The 16,503-nt window shown below is 41.1% G+C and overlaps 6 non-coding genes and 1 pseudogene across 6 annotated transcripts; 3 read left to right on the forward strand and 4 right to left on the reverse strand.

Moving 5' to 3' along the window:
- Positions 1–7,549: 7,549 nt before the first annotated feature.
- trnaw-cca (transfer RNA tryptophan (anticodon CCA)) lies at positions 7,550–7,621 on the reverse strand. Its single transcript has one exon. It is a non-coding gene; the product is annotated as a tRNA-Trp (tRNA).
- Positions 7,622–8,781: 1,160 nt separating this feature from the next.
- Positions 8,782–8,853, reverse strand: trnaw-cca (transfer RNA tryptophan (anticodon CCA)). The gene has a single exon. It is a non-coding gene; the product is annotated as a tRNA-Trp (tRNA).
- A 1,785-nt stretch (positions 8,854–10,638) lies between these two features.
- On the reverse strand, positions 10,639–10,710 carry trnaw-cca (transfer RNA tryptophan (anticodon CCA)). Its single transcript has one exon. It is a non-coding gene; the product is annotated as a tRNA-Trp (tRNA).
- A 1,160-nt stretch (positions 10,711–11,870) lies between these two features.
- trnaw-cca (transfer RNA tryptophan (anticodon CCA)) lies at positions 11,871–11,942 on the reverse strand. The gene has a single exon. It is a non-coding gene; the product is annotated as a tRNA-Trp (tRNA).
- Positions 11,943–12,328: 386 nt separating this feature from the next.
- Positions 12,329–12,506, forward strand: LOC141348662 (small nucleolar RNA U3; annotated as a pseudogene).
- A 1,696-nt stretch (positions 12,507–14,202) lies between these two features.
- Positions 14,203–14,344, forward strand: LOC141286000 (U4 spliceosomal RNA). The gene has a single exon (XR_012339128.1). It is a non-coding gene; the product is annotated as a U4 spliceosomal RNA (small nuclear RNA).
- A 1,066-nt stretch (positions 14,345–15,410) lies between these two features.
- LOC141284090 (U4 spliceosomal RNA) lies at positions 15,411–15,551 on the forward strand. The gene has a single exon (XR_012338356.1). It is a non-coding gene; the product is annotated as a U4 spliceosomal RNA (small nuclear RNA).
- Positions 15,552–16,503: the final 952 nt, after the last annotated feature.

Here is a 16,503-nt window from a genome sequence, read left to right on the forward strand (position 1 = left end):
ATATATATAGGCCTATATATATATATATATATATATATAGGCCTATATATATTATTTATGGCTATAGGCTAATTTTTTTCTAAACTCTTATTACACTGTAGATCGAAATAAAATAATTATTGATCATATTTAATCGCGTAGAATCACTGACATAAAGGAAAGACAAAATAAATCACAACAAGAACAATCTGTATTTTTCTTGTAATCAAGAACATTTATTTTGACAAAATTACCTAATTAATGCCAAATGATGTTTGACAGTGAACGCATCTCCACCGCATATAGCCGCATATAATCGCTGGTGTCAGTCGCAAATATTAGACAGGAAGCGGGTCGGGTACAATAGTTTCTTTCTTTCTTTCTTTTTTTTTTTTTTTTTTTTTGCGGTCCGAGTTGCGTTAGTTGAAAACGTCGGTCGGATTAGGGTTGTTTATACATTGACCCGCGCATCACTGATTTACATTAGTTAACAACATTTATTGTGACCTTAAAATTATATTTAAAGGAAAATAAAATTTCACTCCTCAGGGGCCCTCCCCCCACTTGGGGCCCTGGTAATTTAGTCCCCCTTTTCACCCAACTACGACGCCCCTGGAATTGTAGCCATTTCGACCACTGGATGTATTACTCTCCATTATACATAAATTAATTTATCTTCTAGGTTCTACAGTAAAGTATTACTTTAGAGGGGACTTCCGGGAAGATGGCCGAGTGAGCAGAAGTTAGTTAACTACTCTCCCAAGTCGGACATAAAACACCCACCATAAGGTTTAACTCGACGACTAAAAGTTATATTATGGGTGGGAAAGGTAACCGAAGGACAGGGAAAACTAACCAGAAGCAAGAAAAAGTTGAGAAACTACCCGAAACTGAGAAATTATCCGAGACGACCTCTGAAAGCGAAGATAGAGAACACGAGGACGACGCAGCAGAGAAAATGGACGGTCAAGACCACAATGAGACACTGCGAGTCGGGCTGGCTACAATTAGCAAAGATATAAAAGACCTTAAACAAGAGATACGACACGAACTGAACACGCTAAAAGACGAGTTGAAAAAAGAAATGAAAGAAGAAATCACCACTCTTCAACAAGAAATCGAGCGCAAGCTAACAGATAATAAAAACGAGCTACAGACACAGAAGGCGACTATGGCCGAGGCCCAGGAGCGCATAGCAGAGCTGGAAGAGTGGAAAATAGACGCGGGAGAAGTGATGATGGAAATGCAGGAGCAGACACGCCAGATGCAAGAAAAGATAACCGACCTCGAGGGGAGATCAAGAAGGAACAATATCCGTATCTTCGGCGTGCCTGAGGAGACGGAGGAGAACTCCACTAACAAGTACATAGACCAGCTGCTAAAAACAGAGCTGCAGCTACCTGAAGGAACGGAGCTCCACATCCAAAGAGCACACCGCGCTCTCGCACAGAAACCAAGCCCGAATGCACCACCCAGGTCCATAATAGTCAACTTCCTCAAGTTTGAGACAAAAGAAATGATCCTGAGGACGGCATGGAAGAAAAAAATACAAGTAGGAAATAAGCAGATCTTCTTTGATCACGATTATCCTGCTGAAGTCGTCCAGAAACGGAGGTCATATGTGGGCATTAAAAAGGTGCTCAAAGAAAAACAAATACGTTTCCAGACGCCGCTGACTAGAATACGGATACACTGGAGCAACGGAGTGAAAACATACGACAGCGCCGGGGAAGCCGCGCGGGCTATGAGAGAGAGGGGAATCATCACGGACCCACCGGGCGATGACAGCACACCGGCGATGAGGGAGAAGACACGAGTAACACCGGAATGGCAACGCGTCAGAGGAAAGGATACGACACGTGAAGCAGCGCACCGTGCCAGAGAGAAGCTACAGGAATACCACAGGAAAACATGAACACACACTGGAGAAAGGTAGCAGTAAAACATAGACTTCAACACTGATAATATTCATATCCGACCAGGAGAGGTTTAGTTTTCTTTTCTATAGTTGGACACATCTAGACCTTATAGAGTTCAATTAGGAACTAATCAAGTCTAGGAAGGGGCCCCCATGAGAGATGGGGTTATCCCCTTCACCCACCAACGGGGACTCGGGGCACAGTTTACCCCACTGTCTGAAGTCACAATTGTTTTGGTTCATGATGTTATATTTACTGTTCATGAGTGTTTTGTTCAGAAATGTATGGGAGTATGCTTACAAATAATAGCAAAACAAAATTATGACTAATCATATCAAAATAATGTCGTTGAATGTAAATGGTCTTAATAGTCCAATTAAAAGACAAAAGGTCATGACAAAACTTAAAAAAGAAAAAGCACAAATAATTTTTCTTCAGGAGACCCACCTGTCACAATCAGAACATAATAAACTTAAAAAATATGGCTACAGGAACCTATACCATAGTTCATTTAAAGGAGGATGTAGAAGGGGAGTAGTGATACTGATTTCAAATACAACTAAGTTTGACCTTGAGAAGGAATGCAGGGATAAGGAAGGAAGATACGTTATAATAAAAGGAAGAGTAGAGAATGAACTAGTAACACTAGTAAACATATATGCACCTCCGGAAAGTGACAAACCCTTTTTTAAATGTCTATTTGATGACATCATAGCAGAAACAGGAGGTATTTTGGTCTGTGGGGGAGACCTAAATATAATTAGAGACCACAAAATAGATACAACTAGTCTCAAAAAGAATAAAATGCATTTGACAAGATTCATAAACATAACCTTGGAAGAGATGGGGATGATTGATGTATGGAGGAATCTACACCCCCTGGAAAAAGACTTCACGCATTACTCAGCAGCACATAAAGTCCATTCAAGGATAGATTACTTTTTTATGAATGTAGAAGATAACCATATGGTACGAGAATGCAGGATAGGGGGCGCAGATGTGTCAGACCATAACCCACTCTATTTAACAATAAACTTAAACAATAGAAGACGTCATACAGTATGGAGACATAATCTGGGAATTATGAATAATGATCAAACAAGGAAGAAGGTAAAAACGGAAATCGAAAGATACATAGAAGAAAATAACAATGGCACTGTAGACCCAACAATTTTTTGGGATGCCATGAAGGCAGTCATCAGAGGAAAACTGATAGCTGAAACTGCACATGCAAAAAGAGCTAAAGTGGAGGCCTATAAAATGCATAATGAAAGGTTAAGGGAATTGGAACAGGAATACCAAAATACTAATGACCCCGAGATAAGTCAACAAATTAAAGAAACAAAAACAAAAATTAATGACATACTATTGGACGAAATTGAAAAAAAGAATAAATATTTTAAACTGGGCTACCATGAAGTAGGTTCAAAGGCCACTAAAATACTGGCAAAGCGTATAAGAAAACAACAAGCAATTAGTAATATATACAAAATTAAAGATCCCCATACAGGTGAGATAGTATCTAATCCGGATGGTATCGAAAATATCTTCCAAAGATATTACCAAGACCTATATACACAACCTGCATCTGCAGAAGAGAATGAAATGATTGCATTCCTGGAGATGCTAGATCTACCCTCAATTGGACGTACGCAAAATGATAAATTAACAGCAGAGATTACACTGGGGGAGGTAAAAGATGCAATAAATACATTGAAAAACAATAAATCACCGGGAAGTGATGGATACCCAGCAGAGTGGTATAGGATGTTTAGAGAAGAGCTGTCACCACTGCTCCTTGCCTCTTTCAATTGGACTCTCCAAAAAAATAAAATACCTCCATCATGGGCTGAGGCAATAATTACAGTCATTCCGAAACAAGGAAAGGACAAAGAACACTGTGCAAGCTATAGACCAATCTCAATATTAAATGTTGACTATAAAATATATACAAAAATAATTTCTAAACGACTGAACTCCTTTATACCAGAAATAATAGAGGAAGATCAAACGGGATTTATAAGAGGACGCCAGACACATGACAACATTAGAAGAACACTACACGTAGTGGAACAAGCAAGAAAAGACAAAAAGAGCACTGTATTAGTAAGTATTGACGCAGAGAAAGCTTTCGATTGTGTCAATTGGAAATTTTTATATAAAGTGTTAGAGAGATTTGGTTTTAGTAATAAATCAATACAGTGCATAAAGACACTCTATCAACAACCAACTGCAAGAATTAAAGTCAATGGGAGCCTGACAGACAAGATTAGATTACAGAGATCAACGAGGCAAGGATGCTGCCTATCACCCACTCTGTTTGCCCTTTTTATAGAGCCGCTTGCGCAGGCTATAAGACAGGAACAAGAGATTAAAGGAGTGGTGGTAAATGATGTAGAACAAAAAATAGGACTTTTCGCAGATGACGTCATAACCTACCTCGAACGCCCAAGTGAATCATTACCTGCATTGATGAAACTTTTGGAAACATTTGGACACTTATCAGGATATAAAATAAATGTCGCAAAGACACAAATATTAGCGCTTAACTATAGTCCACCAAAAGAGATCCAAGAATTATTTAAACTTAATTGGAAACTTAAGGGAATTGAATATTTGGGGGTCACAATCACAAAAGGATTATCTAAATTATATGAATCAAACTATGGTAAGATAAATCAGGAAATACAAAAAGATATTGAAAGATGGTCTACACTAACACTAGATCTCAGCTCACGGATTCAGATAATCAGGATGAATGTTTTACCAAGGCTTTTGTACCTGTTCCAATCCCTACCAGTAGAGGTCCCGCAGTCTCAGTTTATGAGCTGGAATAGAATAATTTCAAGGTTTGTTTGGGGTGGAAAAAGACCTAGAATAAGATTGGAGACTCTCCAGCTGCCAAAAGAAGAAGGTGGGATGGGACTTCCCAATTTGAAAACATACTTCCATGCAGCCCAGCTGAGGTATGTTGTTGGATGGTGCAAACCAGATTACACTGCAAAGTGGAAAGAGTTGGAAATACAGCTTGGTGGATACCCAGTACAGAGTATTATAGGAGATGAAGACACATACAAGGAGATTAAAAACCAAATAAACCCAATAACGATGTTTACACTAAAATTATGGTTCAGCATAATAAAAAAATATAAGATTCAAAAAGACGCTAATTCATTAAAATGGGTAGCATATGATAGCAAATTCAAACCAGCTAGATACGATAATGGGTTTAAGTGGTGGACTGCCAAGGGAATCACAGCGTGGTGTGTACTAGTGAAGAATGGGCAGCTGGAGAGTTTCCAAAATATAAAAGAAAAATTTGATCTGGATAAACAGGAATTCTATAGGTACCTACAACTTAGAGATTACTTTTTGAAAGAGATCAAGATGGACCCCTCCGGAGAAGTGAATGGTGTGATCCAACTCATAATCAATACATACAAAGAAAACAAAGTTAGAATTGTTTCTGGGTTATATAAAAAATTAATATCAAATAAACACTCAACTAAATACATAAAAGAAAAATGGGAATCAGAATTTAAGATAAAAATCACAGATGAAGAGTGGCTAAACATGTGGAAAATACACCACACATCCACTAATTCACGGATCTGGAGGGAGTTCTCCTGGAAAAATCTGATTCGTTTTTTTATTTCACCCAAAGTCAAGAGTAAACAGTTGAATAAAAATATGCCTTGTTGGAGAGACTGTGGAATAATGAACGTGGATCACTCGCACATTTTCTGGAAATGTGATAAAATCAGGCGGTTTTGGAAAATGTTACACGATGCATTGTTGAAAATACTTGGATATAAGATTCCAATGTCTTGTACAGTATTGTATTTGTGTAACCTATGTGAAGAAAATGTAAGAACGAAGGACAGATACCTGGTAAAAATATTACTAACAGCAGCTAAGAAAGCTATCACGAAGAAATGGGGAAGGGAAGAAATCCCTACACAAGAGCAATGGACTCACCTGGTAGAGGATATCTACACAATGGAAAAAATGATACACCGCTTAAGGCTACAGGAAGCTCAGTTCAAAGAGAAATGGTTGAGATGGACAATATTTATGACTGAACAACGACAAAACAAAAAACTTGATTAAGGAAAAAAAAATGGAATATGGACAGATTGATTTGAAAGTAACTCTCATGTGTGTTTTTTTATGTTTTTTTTTTTTAATTTATTTATTTTTTTTATTTTTTTTATTTTTTTATTTGTTGTAGTTCTATTTTGATTGAGTTGTTGCACCTTGTAAAGCAAAAATTCTCAATAAAAATTAAAGTGAAAAGAAAAAAAAAAGTATTACTTTAGAAATCCATGCGTATTCTTTAAAACAAGTTGTGCACTATATAGTATATCAATAATAAACCTGTTCGTATGAGCGGAGCAGCGGTGGAAGGCGCTTGCTGATGCCTCGAAGTCATGGCTGTCTGTAGTATCCTTAGGCTTTCAAGGAGTTCACTGTTTTTCTCTGGGTTATCTTGACCGATTCTTTGGACATTGTTAAGCAATGAGTCAATCACACTCAAATGATAAGAATTACAGTTTCCACAATGAAAATTGCGTTTGATTGATAAAACTTTTCTTCTCACTGCATTGACTACGGCTAGTGCTTCCATTTCGTAAATGGGTATTCAACGTAAAAGACGATATTCCGCCTTCTACTGGACTGGACGGTTTAGTTAAAAACTCAGCACGCAGTCTACACATAGTATTTCCGGTAAAATCGAGGGCTCAAAAATTTATCCAGTAAAAAAAAAAAAAAAAAAAAGGCGACATTTTATGAATCTGTGTTTTAAATTAATCTTTCATTTATGACAGGGTTGGGCTCCCACCTACTGGCGGTTTTAGACAGGACAAAACCAGCCATGATTCCAGGACAATAGCATACTCAGCAAAATATATCTCCTAATTGCTTATCGATTAAACATAATATCGCAAATTTATTTCCCAATGTTTGACCAAAATAATAATAATGATAATAACAACAACACATTTTATCAACTAGTGTCAACTAGCCTATTAGCCTATATATGTAGCTCAAAAATTTGCATGCATGTTACAGTGCATAATAAACACCAAAATTATATGAAATTTTGTCTGGTAAACTTGATCATACCAGACATTTTGACCGACATTAACTTTTTTAGAGTGAACATTTGTGTGCTTTACTTTTAAGTATTTCATGACAATTATTATGTAAATGAATCTAATGAATAAATATTTTTAAAAAACAAAACATATCCAAGCTGTCATATCAGTTTTATGGTCATTCTAACACAATGAAAACGCTATTAATTAAGGGGCTTTTTTTTTTTAAGTGCATCACCGCAGGTGACCCCCTGCTCTGGGCTGTGTTTCCCAAAAGCATTGCAATCCTTAATACAACGTAGACGCATTGAAACCAATAGAGTTACAATCAACTTAGGGTTACGATAACTCTGGAAAACGCGGCCCTGCATATTTTGTCTGTCTCCTTTTTCTGACACAACCAGATGAGTTCATGGAGCTCTCTCCTAACGAGCTAATGATCTGAATCAGGTGTGTTTAATAAGGGAGACATACAGAGCGGTGGGATTGGAAACCACTGCAGCACACAACGACAGGACCTCTTTTCACATTAGAAGTCAACAAGAAATCACGTGACCCCGACGTGATTTGAACACGCAACCTTCTGATCTGGAGTCAGACGCGCTACCTTTGCGCCACGAGGTCCTGAGCTCAGAGGTGATGTATTTTGCTTAACCCCCTTGACACAGAATGCAACTCAGTAAATATACGCTGCTCAAGGAACACTCTTGATGTTGGACTTTATACTCAGGAGATCAAAAACAGATCGTCTGACCTCAAGGTGATTTGGAGCCAGACACTCTACTGTTGCACTACAATATAGCGGAAAAATTATTTAGTGTTTCATGCTAAAGCACTTTGATAAACTATGCAAATCCGCTAGTCTTTACACTCACAAAGTCAAGAACAGTTCGCTTGACCTCAACATAATTGGAACACGCAACCTCCCGATCCGGGGTCAGGCGCACTCTGTCGCGGCCACGAGGTCGAGAAAACAAGTCGGCGTTCCTTGCTTAATTGCTTTGATTCAATTTGCAAATCAGTCACGGTAAAGGGCTGTAGACTTTATACTATGGATGTCAAGAAGAGATCAACTGATGTGATTGGAACATGCAACCGTCTGATCTGGATTCAGCCAAGCTACCGTTGTACCCCAAGACACCACAAACCTATCTTGTGTTTCCTGCTTAAGCCACCTTTTGTCATCCTGCCTTCGATAGCTGAGCTGGTAGAGCGGAGGACTGTAGATGATACATTGGCTATCCTTAGGTCGCTGGTTCGATTCCGGCTCGAAGGAGCTGGCTTTTGAATTCGGCACGTAGATGTTTCCACGATTTCTTCAGAGATTGCAGGGCAAGATATGCAAAAGCAACACGTCAAGAGGCAGATCTGTCACAGTACACAATGACAGGAATGGTTATTACATGAGATCTCAGGCTTAATAAAAATAACAGGTCAAGATACAAATCTATCACAGTACACTGGTGATTTTCAATCCTGATCCTGGGGACCCCCTGCTCTGGGCTGTGTTTCCCAAAAGCGTTGCAATCCTTCATACAACGTAGACGCATTGAAACCAATAGAGTTGCAATCAACTTAGGCTTACGATGACTCTGGCCCTGCATTTTTGTCTGTCTCCTTTTTCTGACACACCCAGATGAGCTCATGGAGCTCTCTCCTAACTAGCTAATGATCTTAATCAGGTGTGTTTAATAAGGGAGACATACAGAGCGGTGGGATTGGAAACCACTGCAGCACACAACGACAGGACTTCTTTTCACATTAGAAGTCAACAAGAAATCACGTGACCCCGACGTGATTTGAACACGCAACCTTCTGATCTGGAGTCAGACGCGCTACCGTTGCGCCACAAGGTCCTGAACCCAGAGGTGATGTATTTTGCTTAACCCCCTTGACACAGAATGCAACTCAGTAAATATACGGTGCTCAAGGAACACTCTTGATGTTGGACTTTATACTCAGGAGATCAAAAACAGATCGTCTGACCTCAAGGTGATTTGGAGCCAGACACTCTACCGTTGCACTACAAGATAGCGGAAAGATTATTTAGTGTTTCATGCTAAAGCACTTTGATAAACTATGCAAATCTGCTAGTCTTTACACTCACAAAGTCAAGAACAGTTCGCTTGACCTCAACATAATTGGAACACGCAACCTCCCGATCCGGGGTCAGGCGCACTCTGTCGCGGCCACGAGGTCGAGAAAACAAGTCGGCGTTCCTTGCTTAATTGCTTGGATTCAATTTGCAAATCAGTCACGGTAAAGGGCTGTAGACTTTATACTATGGATGTCAAGAAGAGATCAACTGATGTGATTGGAACATGCAACCGTCTGATCTGGATTCAGCCAAGCTACCGTTGTACCCCAACAGTGTTGCCAGACGTACGATAATTATCGTATTTGGACCATAATTTTGACCTCTGTACGATGTACGATCAATAATACCACAATGTACGATAATTTCTGAATTTTGTGACACCATGGTCGTTGTAATTATAGAGCTTCTATTCTCAAAGATGTAGTTGTGTGGATCCTACGTCTACCTTCATGATTGTGAGGAGACGTGAACGTGGTGTTACGCATCCAATCTTACGTCTTCTCAACCAATCATCATGGAGAATGGCTCTCTCTCACGAGCACAAGTTAACGTTCCTGTCGCACTTAGGTCAGTTGTTTCAAAACTGAGGTTGTTAGTTTAAAAATAAAGTATAGAAATTGAGTGCTGAAAAGGATAAATAGCTGTAACATCTAGATAAATAGCTGTATTTTGAACGTTTGACTCGGGTAAGATAATTAGTTTTTATCATTACAATAAGGTATAGAAAATGAGTGCTGAAAAGGAGAATAGCTGTAACATCTAGATAAATAGCCGATCTTTATTTTGAACGTTTGACTTAAATATGATAATTTTCTCCCAAATACGATAATTTTGAGCTTCTGGTACGATACTTGGACATTTCCAATCTGGCAACACTGTACCCCAAGACACCACAAACCTATCTGGTGTTTCCTGCTTAAGCCACCTTTTGTCACCCTGCCTTCGATAGCTCAGCTGGTAGAGCGGAGGACTGTAGATGATACATTGGCTATCCTTAGGCCGCTGGTTCAATTCTGGCTCGAAGGAGCTGGCTTTTGAATTCGGCACGTAGATGTTTCCTCGATTTCTTCAGAGATTGCAGGGCAAGATATGCAAAAGCAACACGTCAAGAGGCAGATCTGTCACAGTACACAATGACAGGAATGGTTATTACATGAGATCTCAGGCTTAATAAAAATAACAGGTCAAGATACAAATCTATCACAGTACACTGGTGATTTTCAATCCTGATCCTGGGGACCCCCTGCTCTGGGCTGTGTTTCCCAAAAGCATTGAAATCCTTCATACAACGTAGACGCATTGAAACCAATAGAGTTGCAATCAACTTAGGCTTACGATGACTCTGGAAGACGCGGTCCTGCGTTTTTGTCTGTCTCCTTTTTCTGACACACCCAGATGAGCTCATGGAGCTCTCTCCTAACTAGCTAATGATCTTAATCTGGTGTGTTTAATAAGGGAGACATACAGAGCGGTGGGATTGGAAACCACTGCAGCACACAACGACAGGACTTCTTTTCACATTAGAAGTCAACAAGAAATCACGTGACCCCGACGTGATTTGAACACGCAACCTTCTGTTCTGGAGTCAAACGCGCTACCGTTGCGCCACGAGGTCCTGAACCCAGAGGTGATGTATTTTGCTTAACCCCCTTGACACAGAATGCAACTCAGTAAATATACGGTGCTCAAGGAACACTCTTGATGTTGGACTTTATACTCAGGAGATCAAAAACAGATCGTCTGACCTCAAGGTGATTTGGAGCCAGACACTCTACCGTTGCACTACAAGATAGCGGAAAAATTATTTAGTGTTTCATGCTAAAGCACTTTGATAAACTATGCAAATCCGCTAGTCTTTACACTCACAAAGTCAAGAACAGTTCGCTTGACCTCAACATAATTGGAACACGCAACCTCCCGATCCGGGGTCAGGCGCACTCTGTCGCGGCCACGAGGTCGAGAAAACAAGTCGGCGTTCCTTGCTTAATTGCTTTGATTCAATTTGCAAATCAGTCACGGTAAAGGGCTGTAGACTTTATACTATGGATGTCAAGAAGAGATCAACTGATGTGATTGGAACATGCAACCGTCTGATCTGGATTCAGCCAAGCTACCGTTGTACCCCAAGACACCACAAACCTATCTGGTGTTCCCTGCTTAAGCCACCTTTTGTCACCCTGCCTTCGATAGCTCAGCTGGTAGAGCGGAGGACTGTAGATGATACATTGACTATCCTTAGGTCGCTGGTTCGCTTCCGGCTCGAAGGAGCTGACTTTTGAATTCGGCACGTAGATGTTTCCACGATTTCTTCAGAGATTGCAGGGCAAGATATGCAAAAGTAACACGTCAAGAGGCAGATCTGTCACAGTACACAATGACAGGAATGGTTATTACATGAGATCTCAGGCTTAATAAAAATAACAGGTCAAGATACAAATCTATCACAGTACACTGGTGATTTTCAATCCTGATCCTGGGGACCCCCTGCTCTGGGCTGTGTTTCCCAAAAGCGTTGCAATCCTTCATACAACGTAGACGCATTGAAACCAATAGAGTTGCAATCAACTTAGGCTTACGATGACTCTGGCCCTGCATTTTTGTCTGTCTCCTTTTTCTGACACACCCAGATGAGCTCATGGAGCTCTCTCCTAACTAGCTAATGATCTTAATCAGGTGTGTTTAATAAGGGAGACATACAGAGCGGTGGGATTGGAAACCACTGCAGCACACAACGACAGGACTTCTTTTCACATTAGAAGTCAACAAGAAATCACGTGACCCCGACGTGATTTGAACACGCAACCTTCTGATCTGGAGTCAGACGCGCTACAGTTGCGCCACGAGGTCCTGAACCCAGAGGTGATGTATTTTGCTTAACCCCCTTGACACAGAATGCAACTCAGTAAATATACGGTGCTCAAGGAACACTCTTGATGTTGGACTTTATACTCAGGAGATCAAAAACAGATCGTCTGACCTCAAGGTGATTTGGAGCCAGACACTCTACCGTTGCACTACAAGATAGCGGAAAAATTATTTAGCGTTTCATGCTAAAGCACTTTGATAAACTATGCAAATCCGCTAGTCTTTACACTCATAAAGTCAAGAACAGTTCGCTTGACCTCAACATAATTGGAACACGCAACCTCCCGATCCGGGGTCAGGCGCACTCTGTCGCGTTCCTTGCTTAATTGCTTTGATTCAATTTGCAAATCAGTCACGGTAAAGGGCTGTAGACTATACTATGGATGTCAAGAAGAGATCTGGATTCAGCCAAGTACTTATCTCCACGTCAGATTCCAGCGTGAATCGGGTGTGGAGTAATGGTTTATTTCGTATGGTCCACACCATTGATGAACGTTCTGTGTGGCATTTATGCAGCATAGAAGAAGAGAGTATGATCAGAGTGGTCTTTGAAAATTGTAAATATCAGATCAAAAACCTTGTGAGTAGTTGCGATTGACTGTTTAGCTCATAATTGGTGTATATATGATGAAACTACTTTTTTTAATCTTTTTTTTTTTATTTTACATTTTTGTTGGTGGGTGTCACCATCCTTGAGATTCAGAATGTCAGGATAAGATGTCAGCTGGTTCTATCAACTTAAAGTTGCCATAAAATGCATTGACAGAATATTTTAATTTGTTTTTTGATGTCTACATAGAAGGTATATGGCATAGGAAAGGGCAAACAATCTCCAGAAACGGTTTTACAGGACCATTTACAACCCTAGGATTTGTTCCTAGAATTAAATGCTCTGTTATTGCCTTTTTTGGAAGCTTCATGAATATTAATGAGCTCTGCTCCGATTGGCTGTTTCATAGAGCTGCTCATCTCTATAGCTGGCACATTGATAAAAAATATATATTTAATTAGGAGCTCTAGCCGCTTTTAATATGTGGTTTGTTGAATCTGCCGTTTTGAATCGCAGACATTTTAGTCTCATTACTGTGATCCATGTGCTCTGTGTAAAGTTATAATGCAGAGGGAGCTCTTCTTACCACACAAGTTCAGCTGCTTCTCGGTGATACTCTTGATCTGTAAATCATTCGCCATCATCAGCGCAGTTATTTCTCCATCATTCACCATCATCAGCACAGTCATCTCTCTGTTTATGTGGTAAGTGATATCTTTTGTACTGCAATGTAACAGGCTAGTGCTAGCATTAAGCTAACCGTGTCCCTTCAGTGGCTTGCCTTGTTTTACTGATGTACTGACGTTACCGATGATTGGGCGATGCAAATGTTGGAGGCGTAACTATTAACGATCCCGGGACTGTTGCGTAACAGTCGGTGTTATGTTGGAATTGACATATAAATCTAGTGTTCTCAAAAGACCACCGAAAAATAGAAGATTTATCCTTATCCTTATTTAGATTTATCCTTGATTACCATAAGGTTCCCCAAATTGGTGGAAAATCACATCTTAACCATACGCTATCCAATGCATTGAACCGCCTTCACGCGGCAAGACAGAACATGTTGTTGGCCTGCACTGCTGGGTTTCCCAAAAACAGATTGGGTCAAAACTGACAGAAGAAAACTCTAAGCGTGCTCTAAGTCCACTAACGCCTATGCCGTTCTTAGGGTTGCGAGGCACAGCTTTCTCAGGGCGTTTATCCTGTGCACCTTCAATAAGCTGGCTTGTTTTAAAAGAAGTCAGCGGCGGGTGTTTGATGAACATTTTCACCAGCTCGAGTTTGCTGTGGCATGTGGATTCATTCTTTACTGATGATCTGTCTCTGGGGCTCATCTAGTTGACATGGTATCCGCTGACATTCGGCTGAAGGTGCTGATCCACCATCTGCTCTTGGTACGGACTGGATCCGGGGGACTGCAGTGACCATCTGATCGGAATACAGAATGGATCTGGCGGCTACGGTGACCTCAGAATAAGAACAAACAGACTAATATTAATGTAGATGCAAAAGTTCCATGTTGTCACAGTGTCCGATTGGAGAGGATCTGGTTTTCACAGTCTTGCGTCGATGGCCGTCTAGGTGAAGAGGTCTTCACTGATGATCTGTCTCTGGGGCTCATCCAGCTTGCTACCACCTTGTCGGTTCACATCCACGTAGGTGCACGAAAAGGTCACGACCGTCACCAGTATTCTATCGCAGAGGCAATGTTGTAGCTTGTGTGGTTCATCTGAGGTGTGATCATTGATGGTTGAAAACTTTCCCCGATATCCCATCGGGATGATTTGAAATACAGTCAGCTTCGACAATGTTTTTGCCGGTCTCTCTGGACGCTTCTTGAAAAAGATAGTTTTGCTTCGTTTTGTTGGAGTGGCTGGTTGTTGGTCCTCGTCAAAGAGGTGTCTACAGATCATAGCGTGCCGGAGCCAGAAGATTTGTTGTTTTGTCAATATGTTCTCAAGACTTCGCTGCAGGTATCGTTAAACTACAGCACAATTACAGCTCACCGCTACCCATTGTAAACAGGTTGGGCCTGTCTGTTCCGGTGGGCTCTCAATGGTGCTAAATCATCAAATGAAGAGGATGGGATTCAAACCCACACAAACCAAGATGTGCCCAGCACAACGGATTAGCCTTGCATCACCTTAACCACTCGACCACCTCGTCACTTTCCGTGGTCCTTTTATTTAACACTCCCAATTCAGACCATCAGCTCATTAGTAGAGCACTCAGTGAACTGAACTGAGTGTGTCAGATAAGGAGGACACTCAAAAAGTGCAGAGTGGGGTCCCCAGGACCAAGGATTACTGCTAAAGTAGCCGAACGACGAGGATGGGATTCGAACCCACGCATGCAGAGCACAATGGATTAGCAGTCCATCGCCTTAACCACTCGGCCACCTCGTCATTTTACGTGGCATTTTCTATTTAGCACTCCTGATTCAGATCATCAGTTCATTAGTAGAGAACTCTAAGAACTGAACTGAGTGTGTTAGATAAGGAGGACACACAAAAAGTTTAGCATGGGGTCCCCAGGACCTGGATTAAGGTCCAGTGCTAAAGGAACCGAACGACAAGAATGGGATTCCAACCATTGCACAGAGCACAATGGATTAGCAGTCCATCGCTTTAACCACTCGGCCACCCCGTCCCCTTGCTGACCGAGACAGGCCATGCTGCGGACCTTTTCAGCTGCTGCTGCCGTGCTTTCAGCAGGCTGTTTTGAGCACAGAGGGAATAGTGAATGAGCCGTCTTTTACACACCTCTAATCTGTTCCGTGGAAACACGGTGCAGCAACCCGTGCCAGGAGACTGTTTGTGCGTCATGTTTAAAGCTTGCTGCCACCTTGTCGGTTCACATCCACGTAGGTCCACGAAAAGGTCACGACCGTTGCTGGCATTCTTTCGCAGAGGCAATATTGTAGCCTATGAGGTTTATCCGAGGCGCGATCATTGCTGGTTGAAAACTTTACCCAATACCCCGCCAGGATGACTTGAAATACAGTTAGCTTTGGCAATTTTTGCTAGCCTCTCTGGAGGCTTAGAGTTTTGTTGAGAAATATAGCCTTGTTTCGTTTAGGGTTTTTTTTCCTCGCCAAAAAGCTGTCTACTGATGATAGAGCGCCAGAGCCAGAAGGCTTGTTGTTTTGTCAATATGTTCTCAAGACAGGTATCGTTAAACTGCAGCGCAATTACAGATCACCGTTACCCATCGTAAACAGGTTGGTCCTGTCTGGTCCGGTGGGCTCTCAGTGGCGCTAAAGCTTCCAATGCGTGTCGAGCACAATGTATTAGCCTTCCACCGCCTTAACCACTGGACCACCTCGTCATCTTGCGGGGTTTCTTTATTTAACACTCCTGATTCATGTGCATGTGGATGCAATCTTCGTCTTTTGTTTCAGCCGCCGAGGGCCTGTTTTCCACTGAGGCCCTGCGCCAAACTCCCTATGAGACACAATCGAACGTTAGTAGTAACCTCCGATTACGGCCGAATGTGGATTCTGCTCGGAGGACGGGGCACCGGTACATCCTTAGTAGCTTTAGCTTATTAGCCAAACGCTACACCAGTTTGCCATTTCCCATGAAATCATCCTTGATTTCCATAAGAAAGGTGCCCCAAATTGGTGGAAAATCACAACTCAACCATACGCTGTCCAAAGCATTGAACCGCCTTCACGCGGCAAAACAGAACATGTTGTTGGCCCGCACTGCTGGGTCAAACTGCGCTTCCCAAAAACAGATTGGGTCAAAACCAGTGTTGGGCACATACCTTTAAAAAAGTAATTAGTTATAGTTACTAGTTACTTCTCACAAATAGTAACTGAGTTAGTAACTGAGTTACATCATTATAAAAGTAACTAATTACCAGGCAAAGTAACTATTGCGTTACTTTAAAAAAATCTAATTTAATATAACTATACAATAAATATAAAACATTGTACACTAATCTACACTATTTTAATGTTGTTGTGGGACAACGTGAGAGACAACT

This window comes from Garra rufa, chromosome 1 (assembly GCF_049309525.1).
Source record: "Garra rufa chromosome 1, GarRuf1.0, whole genome shotgun sequence".
Lineage (NCBI taxonomy): Eukaryota > Metazoa > Chordata > Actinopteri > Cypriniformes > Cyprinidae > Garra > Garra rufa.